The 16,052-nt window shown below is 39.3% G+C and overlaps 1 protein-coding gene across 6 annotated transcripts in view; it reads right to left on the reverse strand.

Moving 5' to 3' along the window:
• ZNF536 (zinc finger protein 536) overlaps positions 1-16,052 on the reverse strand; it is a 575,107-nt gene that overhangs the window by 423,643 nt on the left and 135,412 nt on the right. For all 6 annotated transcript variants that reach the window (XM_075838400.1, XM_075838399.1, XM_075838401.1 and 3 more), the window contains 2 exons: positions 3,714-3,779; positions 791-867 (listed from right to left, as the gene is read on the reverse strand). The gene's annotated coding sequence lies outside the window, so the exon portion shown is untranslated. The remainder of the gene's footprint in view (positions 1-790; positions 868-3,713; positions 3,780-16,052) is intronic.

Consider the following 16,052-nt stretch of genomic DNA (forward strand, 5'->3'; position numbering starts at 1 on the left):
TCCACACCTGTCCACAGGTTGTGCGTGGCATTGCAGTTCAGTCTAATTATCTTCAATGGAGCTGAGCTGTGATACCAAAGACAACCAATGGACAGGTGTGGCGCTGTTTCTGAAAGAAAACAGTCATATTTGGTGGAATGGTAAATTCTACAAAAGGTAGAAACATGAAAGGATAGAAAAAAATCAGGTTTTTCAATTTTCTTGCAACAACACTACATTTACAAGCATTTTCTCCCCTCATTTTAGAATAGTGTATAGTATAGTATAGTATATGCTATATGGCACCTAATTAGGGAGGAACTGGATCGGCATGAGTTGGTGATTACATCACAGATGCCCAACTTTAACCATGGATGACAAAAAAAAGTTCCTTTCATGGGGAAACCCAACACATCCCCCATCAGTGCACCTTAAAACACATTAGAAAAAAAATACGTGAGATTAGAGACCGATCTGACCTTGATCTAGACCACGGAGATCACAGATTATATGGACTGAGCTATACGGGATGCCACCAGTCGAAGGATATTTGAAGAACTGAAGCGTTGACAGGTGGGGAAGCGAAACACCAAGAAAAAGGCAGACACTTGAAGGGACGGGGAAGCTAACAGGGATTATCCCGAAAATAAAGTATCATGTTTTTAGCAGAATATTGCGGATTACGCTGATCAGGTTTCAACTACAAGGCAACGAGTCTGGATTGTTGACAGTGAAGTGACGGAATAGTTGTCATATGGACATTGGGATGAAATCACACAATGGACTGGAGTGATATAAAAGTGAGACTTACCCAGTCTGTAGACTCAAACATTCAGATCTGTCTCTATTGTAAACCGCTGACTGCAGAGACGGTGCTGATATTCATTACTGGCGGAGAGATGGGGAGAGAGCGCTGTTTAATTATCAGAAGTCCATTAGTAATATGACTGTACAGAGAATTGTCCATTGACCTGCTGTACACCATGTTTTTATATTATATATACATACATATATTTATAACTCGGTGGTACATGTGAATATATGACATTTTTGTTTCATTATTGGCTATCAGCATCGTCCTCACCTTCTTGGGGCTTGTAGTTCCCCTTTCCCTGCCTGTAGGATCACTGTAAATGGTCAGAAACCTCTTCGCTCATCTAAACAATCTGTCTAGGATTCAAAAGTAAGGCTCTGTTCACACCTTCCTAGAATTTATAAGGATTTTGGTGCCGATACCGCTCTGAAATCCGCAAAAGATAATAAAAAAAAAAATACTTATTTTCGTGGATTACACACGGAATCCCTCCATTCGGATTAGCCCTATTAAATGTGGCTAATTTGAGTGCGGATCCACAGCCAATCACGTATCTCACACAGAAATCCAAGTGTCAGTCTTCTATTTCTGCTGCAGATTCTCCTGTAAATTTGACATGTCTGAATAGAGCCTGAGGAGGGGGATGCAGCTGCAGCAGTGTCTGTGTGAGACTCATGCTGTGAGAGGGGGAGGAGGGGCATCATGTTACGGTCTTTCTGCCTCAGCAAGTGTGTGGGACTGCATGAGGGGGAGAAGAGAAGGGGGGCAGTAGGGCGGAGACATCGGATTGGCTCAGGGCACATATAACCGCTCTGACATCACTGTAGGAAGGGAGGAATAGACCCCAAATATATCCCACATTTCTTTTGCAAGGATAGGTACTTCTTAAATATATGTACAACACTAAATGGCTGGGACGGGTCCATAGGTCCTAGTGGTTTTACAAATGGATATATTATACTTATTCTTAGATATTCACATCAAAAGCTTCAGATAGAATTCTACTGGTTTCCGGTTACCAGGGAGCAGTGCATTATGGGAGCTAAGATTACAGTTACACAGAGATTGGTTAAAAGGTCACATGTCTGACGCAGGGTGGAGCTAAACCGCTGTCTGTATCCAAGGGCAACAGTAGAATCTTGAACACAGCTGTGAATGTAGAGAATCTGCTGCATTTTTTGCGATGTCTCGTGAAAAAGGGGGTCTATCAAAATCAGAGGGAAGGGGATCAGAGGGGGAGAGAAAGATTTGGGGAATTTGCTTAAGGCAGGATCAAGGATCACATAAGTGGAAGAAGTCAATGAATACAATAAAAACTAAAATGTGATTGATTTTTTCCAATTATTGGATTGTCCATTGAGTCTCCCTAACATCTGGTTGTGCTTTTCATCAATGCCTTTATATCATCATAATAGTTCATTGTCAAGCCCATAACGGTCTAAATCCATATATATCTATTATACAATTCGGTGAATGACAATACTATATTCTAATCTGTCTTGTTGAATATAATCAGTGTTACAATATAGAAACAATGCTAAAAAGCACAGAACAAAAACTACAAATATGACAATATAAGTACAATAAATTTACAAGAAAATATCCAACAGGGAGAAATGAAGTCAACACAAAAACAAGTGATTTTATCTACTTTTCCATAGCCATCTAATAGTCCGGCACCAATTAGTTCTGGATTAATGGAATTTTACTGTTGTTAGAAGTTTTAAAGATCAACACAAACACATTAAAAAACATATGAATCAATCTGATCATGGAATCCAGTGAAAGAGGATGTCAAAGTTTTTGGAAAAAAAAGTTTATCATCAGTTTCATCAGAAATGTTAACGAAGTAATTGTAATGTAGAAAGCAACGCTGCACAAGAGTGACTTATAAATATGGGGCGAGAGTCATAGATTGTCACGTCTTGCCCAAGTGCAGCGGTCACTGGCCAAAAATGTGGGAAGAGATTCGAAAAAATTTTCATCTTTTGCATCGTGTAATAAATCCTGGGACCTACATCCATGAAAGGCAATGAATTGAAACCAGTGGCTTCCCACAGGCTATCGGGACATGCTGGGTGTTGTAGTTTCACAATAGCTGGAGGCCCACTGGTTGGTGACCACTGATGAAGAAGAGAAGACGTCATCATGTTCCTCAGCACCCTCCATGAATATTTATCAATTGACAAGCAGCCGTACAATATCAGCAGGTCAGGGAACCGAGGGTTAAAAATAATCAGTTTCTCTTCTTTAAGGGTATGTAGACTTTTGCAACCATATTTGTTTCTTACTCCAATGCATCTAAAAAGAAAAATCCAGCAATGGAAATAGTCGTGATTAAAAATCTTTATCTATTTTGTGTGGGTAAAGCTCCTATTCTGAGCTGGAGGTCTCCATGGTTACAGACTACGAACATACCCTTGTGTAGTCTGATCCTGCAGTCATAGGTTACTCTCTTCTATCTGCCTTCTATTTTACGGCCTGTAGGTTTATAAGAAACAAAGGCAGAGAGAGTGGAGTAATACATAACTGTAGAGTCAGACTACTCAGTATATGCTTGTAGTCTGTAGCCATGGAGACACACAAATCTGCATAGGAGCAGTACACAAAAAGGTAAGAGATTTTCTACTTTATTTAAGACTGTATCCAAACTTGCTTCATGTTTTTATTTTACATGCATTGAAGAAAAAAAATATATAATGTTTGCAAAACTGTACACACCCGAAGACTATCCAGACTGAAGTGGGAAAACGTAAATATTAGAAAAACAGGACCTGAAAGATGCATCAGTGTCACACATACTGTATCTGACAGGTAGGTACAATGGAGGAGCACGAGCAGAGCACAGAATAGCGGCACATGTGTATATAGGAGGTACAGCCGTATACTGGACTATACTGCACGGACATCGGGGACCCACCTGTAGATCTTGCATCGGAGGTCAGTTGAATGTTTGGTGAAGGTATATACAGGACTGGAACCCGATCTGTAAAATAAAAGGAGCACTGGAATTACTATAATGTACAATCATTGTTCATAATGTACCGAAACTGAATATTATAAGTATTAAAACAATATATCTATGTCCTTCCTTCCTATCTAGTCTCATATCTATCTATCTATCTATCTATCTATCTATCTATCTATCTATCTATCTATCTATCTATCTATCTATCTATCTATCTATCTATCTATCTATCTATCTATCTATCTATCTATCTCATATCCATCTCATATCCATCTATCTATCTATCTATCTATCTATCTATCTATCTATCTATCTATCTATCTATCTATCTATCTATCTATCTATCTATCTATCTATCTATCTATCTATCTATCTCATATCCATCTATCTATCTATCTATCTATCTATCTATCTATCTATCTATCTATCTATCTATCTATCTATCTATCTATCTCATATCCATCTCATATCCATCTATCTATCTATCTATCTATCTATCTATCTATCTATCTATCTATCTATCTATCTATCTATCTATCTATCTATCTATCTATCTATCTATCTATCTATCTATCTCATATCCATCTATGTATCTATCTATCTATCTATCTATCTATCTATCTATCTATCTATCTATCTATCTATCTATCTATCTATCTATCTATCTATCCCATATCCATCTATCTATCTATCTGTCTATCTATCTATCTATCTATCTATCTATCTATCTATCTCATATCCATCTATCTATCTATCTCATATCCATCTATCTATCTATGTATCTCATATCCATCTATCTATCTATGTATCTCATATCCATCTATCTATCTATCTATCTATCTCATATCCATCTATCTATCTATCTATCTATCTATCTATCTATCTATCTATCTATCTATCTATCTATCTATCTATCTATCTATCTATCTATCTATCTATCTATCTATCTATCTCATATCCATCTATCTATCTATCTCATATCCATCTATCTCATATCCATCTATCTATCTATCTATCTATCTATCTATCTATCTATCTATCTATCTATCTATCTATCTATCTATCTATCTATCTATCTCATATCCATCTATCTATCTATCTCATATCTATCTATCTATCTATCTATCTATCTATCTATCTATCTATCTATCTATCTATCTATCTATCTATCTCATATCCATCTATCTCATATCTATCTATCTATCTATCTATCTATCTATCTATCTATCTATCTATCTATCTATCTATCTATCTATCTATCTATCTATCTATCTATCTATCTATCTATCTATCTCATATCTATCTATCTATCTATCTCATATCTATCTATCTATCTATCTATCTATCTATCTATCTATCTATCTATCTATCTATCTATCTATCTATCTCATATCCATCCATCTATCTATCTATCTATCTATCTCATATCCATCCATCTATCTATCTATCTATCTATCTCATATTCATCTATCTATCTATCTATCTATCTATCTATCTATCTATCTATCTATCTATCTATCTATCTATCTATCTATCTATCTATCTATCTATCTATCTATCTATCTCATATCCATCTCATATCCATCCATCTATCTCATATCCATCTATCTCATATCTATCCATCCATCCATCCATCCATCCATGTATCTCATATCCATCTATCTTTCTCGCCTCGCATGTGCCGTTCCGCCTCGCATGTGTTTATATTCATCTATCAATCATCTAACTTATTTATTATTACTTATATCTCACCAATATATTCCACAATACAGAGAAAACATCTATTTCACATTGTTCCCTTTAGCCTGTGAAGTCTGGAGTCAGAATGGGATACCTTGGGGCCCTCCAGTAGGATGGATTCTGAGGGGCCACCCTCCAGGCTCCAGCTATACGGGGCTTGTACAGTTTTTAAATCCCGTTATCACAGAACAACTTTTATATCATAAGGAAGAACGAATAGATTATTTATAAAATCTCCAAAAATAGAAATAAACCCCATCAGAAAGTAAAAAGACCAATAGAAAACTGCTGCCATTCTGAGCTGTAATAACATTGGGGACCGTTACCCCTGTAGCCAATGCCCCAGATATGGTCAACCGAGCCAACAATAGTGTATAGACAGGCAGATGGATCAGTCAGTATAGATGGCCTATATGTCTCTCTCTAGCCGTTTCTGATTTAAGAGGCATCCAGTGCCTCGTGCCTCAGCCTTGTTCTAGAACATTCTCTCATACTTGACCCATATCACAGCAGAGACAACATATAAGAAATGAAGCGTATTCCTGCGACACAGCGGATCATGAGACGCACCAGAACCCTAAGTGAACATCTTCTACAGACGTATATATGTCAGTCTGACGGCACTAAACAAGATCTAACGCCCCATCAGCTCCGGCTCCCGGTGACCTCCAGTTCTTATCCCTTGGCCCTGTCTGGTGTGGTCAGGACAGATTCTCCATTCTTCATTAGATGTAACCAGCTCTTGAAGCGATTTTAATTGACTTATAAAACATTCATAAAAGATCCATGGTTCTTAGCATCTAGCTGTAACTGGTGAATATTGCTATTTATATACCAAAGATTATTCAGACCTTCAACCAATTAGTCAATCATCTGTAGAGGCGGGATAGCCATACACCCCAAGGATCCAAACTTCTAGGACTGTCACACACATCTATTATATCCATCTGCAAACTGATCCATCTATCTGTTTACCCCTTTACTTCCTATCGATCGATTTATCTCATATCTATCTAACCATCTTTCGAACTGACCATCCATCTATCTATCCAGGGCTGTTCCTTCACCCAGGGCAAAAGTTCAGTTTGCTGCCTCCATCCCTGTATCAAAATATTCTGGCCAAGACAATGTAGCTTGTTGGCACCCTCCTGGCACCAAGGATCAGGTAGCTCCCCCAGCTATGCCCCTGTATCCATTTCATAATCCATCCTCATATTTATGTATCTACCTACCTATGTATTAATCTTTCCCTTCATCTTTGTAATGATCTATCAATCAACAAACTATCTATCTATCTAATATCTATCTAATATCTATCTAATATCTATCTATCTCATATCTATCTATCTATCTATCTCATATCTATCTATCTATCTATCTATCTATCTATCTATCTATCTATCTATCTATCTATCTATCTAATATCTATCTAATATCTATCTAATATCTATCTATCTCATATCTATCTATCTATCTATCTCATATCTATCTATCTATCTAATATCTATCTATCTATCTCATATCTATCTATCTATCTATCTATCTCTCTCTCTATCTATCTCTCTATCTATCTCATATCTCTCTATCTATCTATCTATCTATCTATCTATCTATCTATCTATCTATCTATCTATCTATCTATCTCATATCTATCTCATATCTATCTCATATCTATCTATCTATCTATCTATCTATCTATCTATCTATCTATCTATCTATCTATCTATCTATCTATCTATCTATCTATCTATCTATCTCATATCTATCTATCTATCTATCTATCTATCTATCTATCTATCTATCTATCTATCTATCTATCTATCTATCTATCTATCTATCTATCTATCTATCTATCTATCTATCTATCTATCTATCTATCTATCATACCAATCTATAAACATCTCTCCATCTGTAGTATTCATCATTTTTGATCCTTTTCCTGTGCATGAGTATATGAAATGGAGGAAATATTAAGGAATGACGGCGAATTAATGAACTATGTGCAAATATTCTGCACAAATTATGACAAGCATCATGCTATGGGCAGCACAGGTTGTGACTTCAGCGCCTGGGAGCCATTGTAATTACAAGCCTCTGTGCTAACGATAGAGAGAATCCATTTTCTAACCCAAAATCAAGAGTGAAACACTATAGCAATCACCGGCTACAAAGACTGTGAACCCTTCTCCGCTGTCTGATTATGCAAAACTAAATAGACCTAAATAGACCCCAGCCTTCTGCAAATTATGTACAGTGTTCACTAAATTATGATGAAGCCTGTAATTTCACAGCAATGAGGAGGTTATTAATCCTCATCCGTGTGGACAATGATGTGAGGAATTCACTAGATTGTACAATTGGATCCATTAAAAAAAAAAAGCTACCACTTTTATTGAGCAAAAATACGCAGGTCTTGTGCCGGCCGGGGCCAATTGACACAATTACAGGGATTTTTGTCCCGATGAACAATAAAAAAAAAAAAAGAAGGCCATGTACAAAAATTCTCATAATTCTTTGCAGGTTCTGGTCGAGATGGGAATTGGTTCGGAATTGCTAGTTAATGGTTTGGTGCAGGGAGAAAGCTTCGCTGGGCTGCGAGAGATACTTCTGCCTTTTGTCTCATCTGATCACTTGCTAAGAAATACCCAGATGGGCACTTCATGCCCAGTCATGCTAATTTGCAGCTTCTTAAAGTACCATGTTAAATAACTCAATCCCCTAATTATGACAGCATGCTACTTTGGTTATGGGTCTCAGATCTCTCACTACTAGTTCAAGACAGCCTTGGAATAAATCCACGGCTAAGTATAACTTTTACGGAACGTCAAGGATTCATGTCCTGATCACAACGCAACGTATTTTATGCCACTCGGTGCTGAACTTCAGCAAAGTTACTCATACCTAGGACAAGAAGACTCCACTCTGAAAAGTCCACCTAGTGAGAGGTATCTGGGTCGACATAAAAAAGAGACCCCAGTGGTCTGCAGGCCAGATGTGGCCCTCCAAGTGCCTTCTTCTGTGTGCCCTAATAGCAGTTTCTATTCTCCCTTGTCTAAGTACAAGCTTGAAATATATATGGTCCTCCTGGGACAACAATCTGGCCAAGCTCAAGGCAATGGGGTTGTCCAATTCTGGGGTCACTGGGTGACAAGCAATATGGGCACCAGGTTTGCTCCCACAGAGGTTGTTAATGGGCTTTTTAAGTCATCATTACGGCAAATCTGTAGAATTATTCAGTGATCATCTCACCACTTCCATACTGTCCGACAACCAAGAATATTTGCTCTTCAGGGGTCTGGTAGTTTATCTTCTTTGACTCATAGAAGCCCTTTGTACTGAAGCTCGGACAACTTATCAAAAGGACTGTCAGTCAGTGGGGATCTGTGCCCACTGATGGCTCCAATAGTCCTCTGATTAGTGGGAAAAATACAAGTGCACTATTTGCTAACTAGCTAGGAAGAGCCCAAATGTTCCAAAAGGGTTCACATAGGGTATTCTTCTGTCTACACAGACTCATTCAAAAAAGAAGGAAAGAGTCTAGGCTGGGAGAAGGGGGCTCTTGTGAGCCTCATCGATGCATCCGATTGGTCAAGAGACCTTGGGCACATTCATTTGAACATTTTAATTTGTACGTGTCTACTCAAAACTTGTAGTCACACCTTCATCGAAGGATCAGGGGTTGTTTAGTAGATGTAGATGTCCGGTGACAAATTCGAGCAATTGAACACAAAAATACAGGATAGGGACAGTAAAGTGTTGTGTTTTTTTTAAACCAGAATCCATTGGTCTGGAATTATAGCCATTGGATAAAAATAATGCCAGAATACCAGGGAAGTTCATGATGGGTGAAAACATGTCACCTCACTTTTTACACATCAGATCCATATTCTAAAAAACATTCAGAGAGGCAGGTAAGGTGTTGGAAACGCCATTAGATAGACATTCACCATCCAGAAAACCCGATAATCCAGTAAATCATTGGTCTTGAGCGTCCCTGCAGTCATCTTGAGGTAAAGCTCCCGAATCATTGAAATTAATGTCTCTCGTAAAAATTTAGTTTCTAATTGTGATTTTTGCCGGATTCTGGACGTCACTTTGGATACCTCCCAAATTAATCTGGGTTCAATTAATAAAATGATTTAAAGGCCTTGTTCTATATCAGTCAATGAACTAGGCTCAAGGTGACTCAAGACAAATAGATGGTGTTCAAGTTTGGAAGGAGGTGAAAATCAGTTGAATACAGTAGACCTGGTTGACCCCCTACGTACATGTCCATAGGATCAGATCTTATGCGACTGCAGGGCTTATCTGCACTGGTGGGGTCTTTATTATGGAGTCTACACTGTTTAGCTTAAAGAAAACCCTTCACTAATGCTTCATGCACACGAGATTGTGCGCCGGCCGAGTCCCGTCAGTGATCCATGGAAAGATAGGACACGTCCGACCTTTCCACGGATCAGAGAATCGGGTCAGTTTTCACAGACTCGATTCACCCGCTAAAGTGTATGTGTCTGTGAAGACTATCGGGTGCCACTCGGATGCCGTTACAAACGGCCCGAGTGTTACATCGGTCGTGTGCAACTGGCATAAAAGTGGGTCCAATTACACCCGGTAAATATCATCTACCATCAGAGCCGGCACCAGATGTATGTGAACCCTCAGGTGACAGAATTCTACCTTACCATCAGCTTGACAAGCACAGAGCATGTTTATCCATATTACCATAAGACCCTGGCATCTGCATAGGTTCGTCTGGTACTGATGCCATCCATGCCTACAGTGCAAATGGGTAAAGGGCAGAAAATAGTATGCCACTTAGGAATGGTCACTGCTCCTTTTCATATGAGCATTATATTAAAAAGGATTAATTTAGAGCACCCAATAAACTTTTTGAAGGCCGTTTAGGAGGGCACTATGGCACCCACCAGTTCATTATTGATAGGACTTCTGTAGGATAGCCAAACGAGTGTCCTGGTGACATTGTCCAGTTTGACATCCAATATCGGCAGTCTGAATATTTTTATGTATAGGAATCATTCAAATACACACAAGGGCATCTCAACAACAAAAATCCAGAGTATATATGTTCCACAAAATGCTTTACAGCCAGGGGCAACATTAGTAAAATGTAGAATGTAAAGAATAAACACTCAAGGAAAGTGAGACATATCAACGAGAAATGGGACATTCTGCGCCTCATGCCTCAGTGATGCCATTTGTTATAGGTTATAGGTTGAATACACACCTTGGGTCTGATATATACTAAAAACATTCTCATGTCAGATACATCTTTGAAATAAAAGGGATATTTTGATACCTTATATTTAGTTACTCGATTGATCCCCAGGTAAGAGGAAAAAAAACAAAAAAAGAACAGCAGCTGGGGCGAGACCCATCAGGGCCGCGTTACTGTATCTTTAATAAGCCGATCCTCGTGCACATTAACAGTGTTGAAAATTCAATTGCAAAACTCTTTGTCTGTTGTCTGCTTACTCTAAAGATGGTCTTTCTTAAACAACAGAGCACCAAGGAGTCGTTAGGGCTCTCTCTTCATTACTTCAAAAAACCAATCATTAGACACCAGAGTATATACGTAATTAGAAAATCACTTCCTTTGCAATCCAAGCTAAGTAGTTTACATACTGTAATTACAGGGACAAAATCAATTTTTAATCATTTCACTGATTGGGCTCATCAGCACTGTGGGAACGTTGTAACCTGCTTGTTGTGCATAAGCAACATCTGGGCTAAAACAATTACCCTTTGTTTGCTACAATTTTCCTTAAATTTTTTTTTTCCTTTCCTTTCAAAAAAAAATTACAAAAATTGCAAAAATATTGAATATGTTCATCCTTGATCTAGAGCTACCCCTAAGTATAATGTGCTCCATGGCTCATCCGATATACAGCTTAACGGCACAGTTGCTAGATTATATTTTTTTTACTATTTTTTTTTTTTTTATTTCAATTTTTTTTAAAATGCATATGGGATTGAAAAAAACAAACAAAAAAGGCAAATTACTGAATATGTTCGCCCTTGATCTAGCGATACCCCAAAGTATAATGTGCCGCGCGGCTCATCCGATACACAGTTTAATTGCACAGTTGCTAGATTTTTATTTTTTTATTTTTTTTTTGATTATTATTTTTTTTAGTTTTTTTTTTTTTTCCTTTCTCCAGTAAAATAAAAGTATCTGATTGTTTTAAAAGATGCATTCAGCTGGCTAATTGTTCTATAGCTCACACATGGCGTTCAAACAGCCCACACATTACAAAACGCTCATCTGGAATATAATGCCTAACTATTACTGAGCCGGGGTTTATACTCGCGCTAATATAAATGAATGGATTTTATCAAAATTAAAAAGAGAGACTGAGGATGTGTGAAAAATAGATGGTACGAATTGGCAAGGCGAGCCTAACCATTTTGTTCTCTTAATAGGAAGTGACCTCATTTACACTGGGGTAATAATTAGTAGCGCTTCAGTGACAGTTAAGAAAAAAAAAAGTTTTCGGCATAATAAGGCAAAATCGCTTTTGTTAGACATTCAGCATTCCATATTAACCCTTGCCAAGCAAAGAAAAAAAAAAGAATGCAAGACTAATTGCTAAAATATTATAAACCATCTATGCAAATGTGTTGGACTTTTTTTTCCAGACCTGACACAATTAATTTGTTTTTGGATTTAAAGAAGCAGTGAGTTAAAATTTTTTATAAAAAAGTAATAGATATTATAAAAGTTAAATATAACAAAATAAAATAAAAAATAAATATATATATGTACACACACACACACACACACACACACACACACACACACACACACACACATACACACACACACACACACAGACACACACACATACACACACACATACACACACACACATACACACACACATACATATACTAGTCCTTCTCAATGAATTAGAATATCATCAAAGAGTTAATTTATTTCAGTAATTCAATTCAAAAAGTTAAACTCATTGTCTATACATTCATTACACACAGAGGGATCTATTTCCAGCATTTTTTTCTTTTAATGTTGATGATTATGGGAACAGTTACTGAAAACCCCAAATTTTGTGTCTCAGAAAAGTAGAATATTATATAAGCCCAATTTAAAAAATGATTTTTAATACCAAAATGTTGTCGTACTGAAAAGTCTGTCCAGTATCTGCCCTCAATACTTGGTCGGAGGTCGTTTTGCATGAATTACGGCATCAATGCGGCGTGGCATGGGGGGGGGGGCGATAAGACTGTGGCACTGCTGAGGTGTTATCAATGCGGTGTGGCATGGAGGTGACCAGCCTGTGGCACTGCTGAGGTGTTATCAATGCGGCGTGGCATGGGGGCGATCAGCCTGTGGCACTGCTGAGGTGTTAACAATGCAGCGTGGCATAGAGGTGATCAGCCTGTGGCACTGCTGAGGTGTTATCAATGCGGCATGGCATGGGGGCAATCAGCCTGTGGCACTGCTGAGGTGTTATCAATGCGGCGTGGCATGGGGGTGATCAGCCTGGGGCACTGCTGAGGTGTTATCAATGCGGCATGGCATGGGGGCAATCAGCCTGTGGCACTGCTGAGGTGTTATCAATGCGGCGTGGCATGGGGGTGATCAGCCTGTGGCGCTGCTGAGGTGTTATCCATGCGGCATGGCATGGGGGCAATCAGCCTGTGGTAGTGCTGAGGTGTTATCAATGCGGCGTGGCATGGGGGCGATCAGCCTGTGGCACTGCTGAGGTGTTATCAATGTGGCGTGACATGTAGGCGATCAGCCTGTGGCACTGCTGAGGTGTTATCAATGCGGCGTGGCATGGGGGCGATCAGCCTGTGGCACTGCTGAGGTGTTATCCATGCAGCATGGCATGGAGGTGATCAGCCTGTGGCACTGCTGAGGTGTTATCCATGCGGCGTGGCATGGAGGCGATCAGCCTGTGGCACTGCTGAGGTGTTATCAATGCGGCGTGGCATGGGGGCGATCAGCCTGTGGCACTGCTGAGGTGTTATCAATGCAGCGTGGCATGGAGGTGATCATCCTGTGGCACTGCTGAGGTGTTATCAATGCGGCGTGGCATGGGGGCGATCAGCCTGTGGCACTGCTGAGGTGTTATCAATGCAGCGTGGCATGGAGTTGATCAGCCTGTGGCACACTTTTTGAATTGAATTACTGAAATAAATTAACTTTTTGATGATATTCTAATTAATTGAGAAGGACTAGTGTATATATATTTTTATTATTATTTTTTTATAGAAACCTATTATGGATATTATTAGACAGTAAATATTAATTGATGGTTTTTGGTAGTCTGGTGCTCCCATGGGTCCAGTATGCTCCCAAATAAGACTTCAGATAGTCATTTCAGATCATTGCAATTTCTGTTTTGTGGTGTCAATAATCCCAAAAAGTCATTAGTCCGGCATCTTGTGGTTCTGCAGAGGCCAGATTATTAGAATCCTGTTGTAGTTATATAGTAGATCCTAACATGAAGTATAATACTAGATTAGAGTAAGAGAAACAATACAGAAGCAGATATCTCATTGACACCAAGAGTTACCGTGATATCTACCAGTCATCGGACACTTATACGCTGGTAAGTCATAGAAGGTGTTTGGACAGGCAAATGTAGAAATATCTTTTAGTGTTTCTTACAGTTCATAGTGCTCTTTACCTTCTCACTACAGGGTCCTGTCCTTGGATGTTGAATGGGCAAACTTGGGTCGTGTGTAGGCCAGCTTTAAAGGGAAAATACACGAAAAGTTTTTGTTTTTTTAGTTATAAGCATATTGAAGGTTATTTTGGATGGCAGGACATATATTGATGGCCCCTCAAAGCTATTGTGCTCCAACCCTATAGTCTTCCACCATACTAAAAACATTGAAATGATAGGGAATGAAGGTGGTTTAGACAACGTTGGGCTGTTGATATCATCAGGATCCATTACAAAAAGAAAGAAAAGGGGTCTTGTCCATGGCTTACATATCATCCTCTGAAGCTACTTCTTTGGGTTCTATGGAGAGGCACACCGGAGATGAATCCTCCATCTCTATGGGCAGCGAAAACCATGCAGGACTCACCCCACCCCTCCCAGGAACCATTATGTTATTAAAGAAGGGAGCGGGAAACTGGATATGAGCAGGTTGGTCGTCTTTCCAATTGCTTGGTCCTAGTTTTTCCCGTGAGAAGGAGTAGAATACGAAGGAGTGTGGGCCCATAGACCATCAGCAGGAGGGAAGCCCCAATTTTGTGGAGTGTCCCCTTCTATGTAACTGTAGAGGCCTATAACATTGCAGCTGGAAGGACATGCAAAATTCTGCATTGACCCTTGAGTGATGGACACGTCTCTGTGGTGTTACCAACCCATTTTAGGAAGGACGGGCTGAATAGAGACCCAATTATAAGTTGTTTAATGGACGCCAAGTAACATACAAGACACTGTACCTACAAAATACAAGATTTGCTTGCCTGGCTTGAAATATTGATCGACCGGTTGAAATCGTCACCAATATATGGAAGCTGCAAACACTTTATACTAACAAGGTGCCAAGAATCTGTACATTGGCGTTTGTTTAGTCCTTCATTGAGAATGTATTGTTCTCCTGCATCAATTTTCCCAAGTAAAATCTGCTCGCAGAAGGAATCACATCTATCGCTCCCCGTAATGGACCAGCATTGAGGGCCAAGTTGCTTAATCAATGCTATTGTTTAGAACGGGAACCCACAGCTTTCTTAAAGGAGGCCGGTCAATTGTACAACCTCACTATTGATATTCTCTACATGCAAAGCATTCCCAGCCTCTCAGGTTAATTGATATATTACTACATTATACGAGCCCATCAAGAACCAGCGCTACCCTTTATAATCGCGGATTTCAGAAGGTCTCGATGATTGCATCTGCCACAGCTGGTCTGGAAGCAAACTGTGAAACTCCCAGTGGTTACTAGTCAGAAGGGACGCGGACATGTGAACCAACCCCACATTGAGGACGGCTGTTATTGGTTTCACATAGTACAGACAGCGTGTGTCAATGTGCCCAAGCTGTAGATACTGCTACACGTCTATCCCATGAAAGCGATCAACGCATATATCACGACATTCAAATCGGTTGGTTTTCCTGCCCATTTTGGCTTGTTTTCCTTGCACATAGCTGCTCTTTAATGCCACTTTATGCAAATGAGATGCAAAATACAGAATTAAAGGGGTCGTCCAGGATTAGAAAAACATGGCTGCATTCTTCAAAACACAGTGCCACACCTGTACACAGGTTAGGTGTGGTATTGCAGCTCAGCCTCATTCACTTTAATTGAGCTGGCCTGCAGTACTAGACACAACCTGTGGACAGGTGTGACGCTGTTTTTGGGAGAATGCAGTTATGCTTTTCTATTCCTGTACAATGCCTTTACCATCAGTCTAATATTTTGGAGTTAAAGGTGCCACTATGGCTGTAGTGAAAAGAACTAGAAGACTGTGTGGAAGACCACGGATGTTCAACGACACAATAAAGGTTCATGCAAATGTGAAAAAGAAGCACAGGCTGGCCGGTCTTACAA

Source organism: Rhinoderma darwinii, chromosome 9, assembly GCF_050947455.1.
Source record: "Rhinoderma darwinii isolate aRhiDar2 chromosome 9, aRhiDar2.hap1, whole genome shotgun sequence".
Classification (NCBI taxonomy): domain Eukaryota; kingdom Metazoa; phylum Chordata; class Amphibia; order Anura; family Rhinodermatidae; genus Rhinoderma; species Rhinoderma darwinii.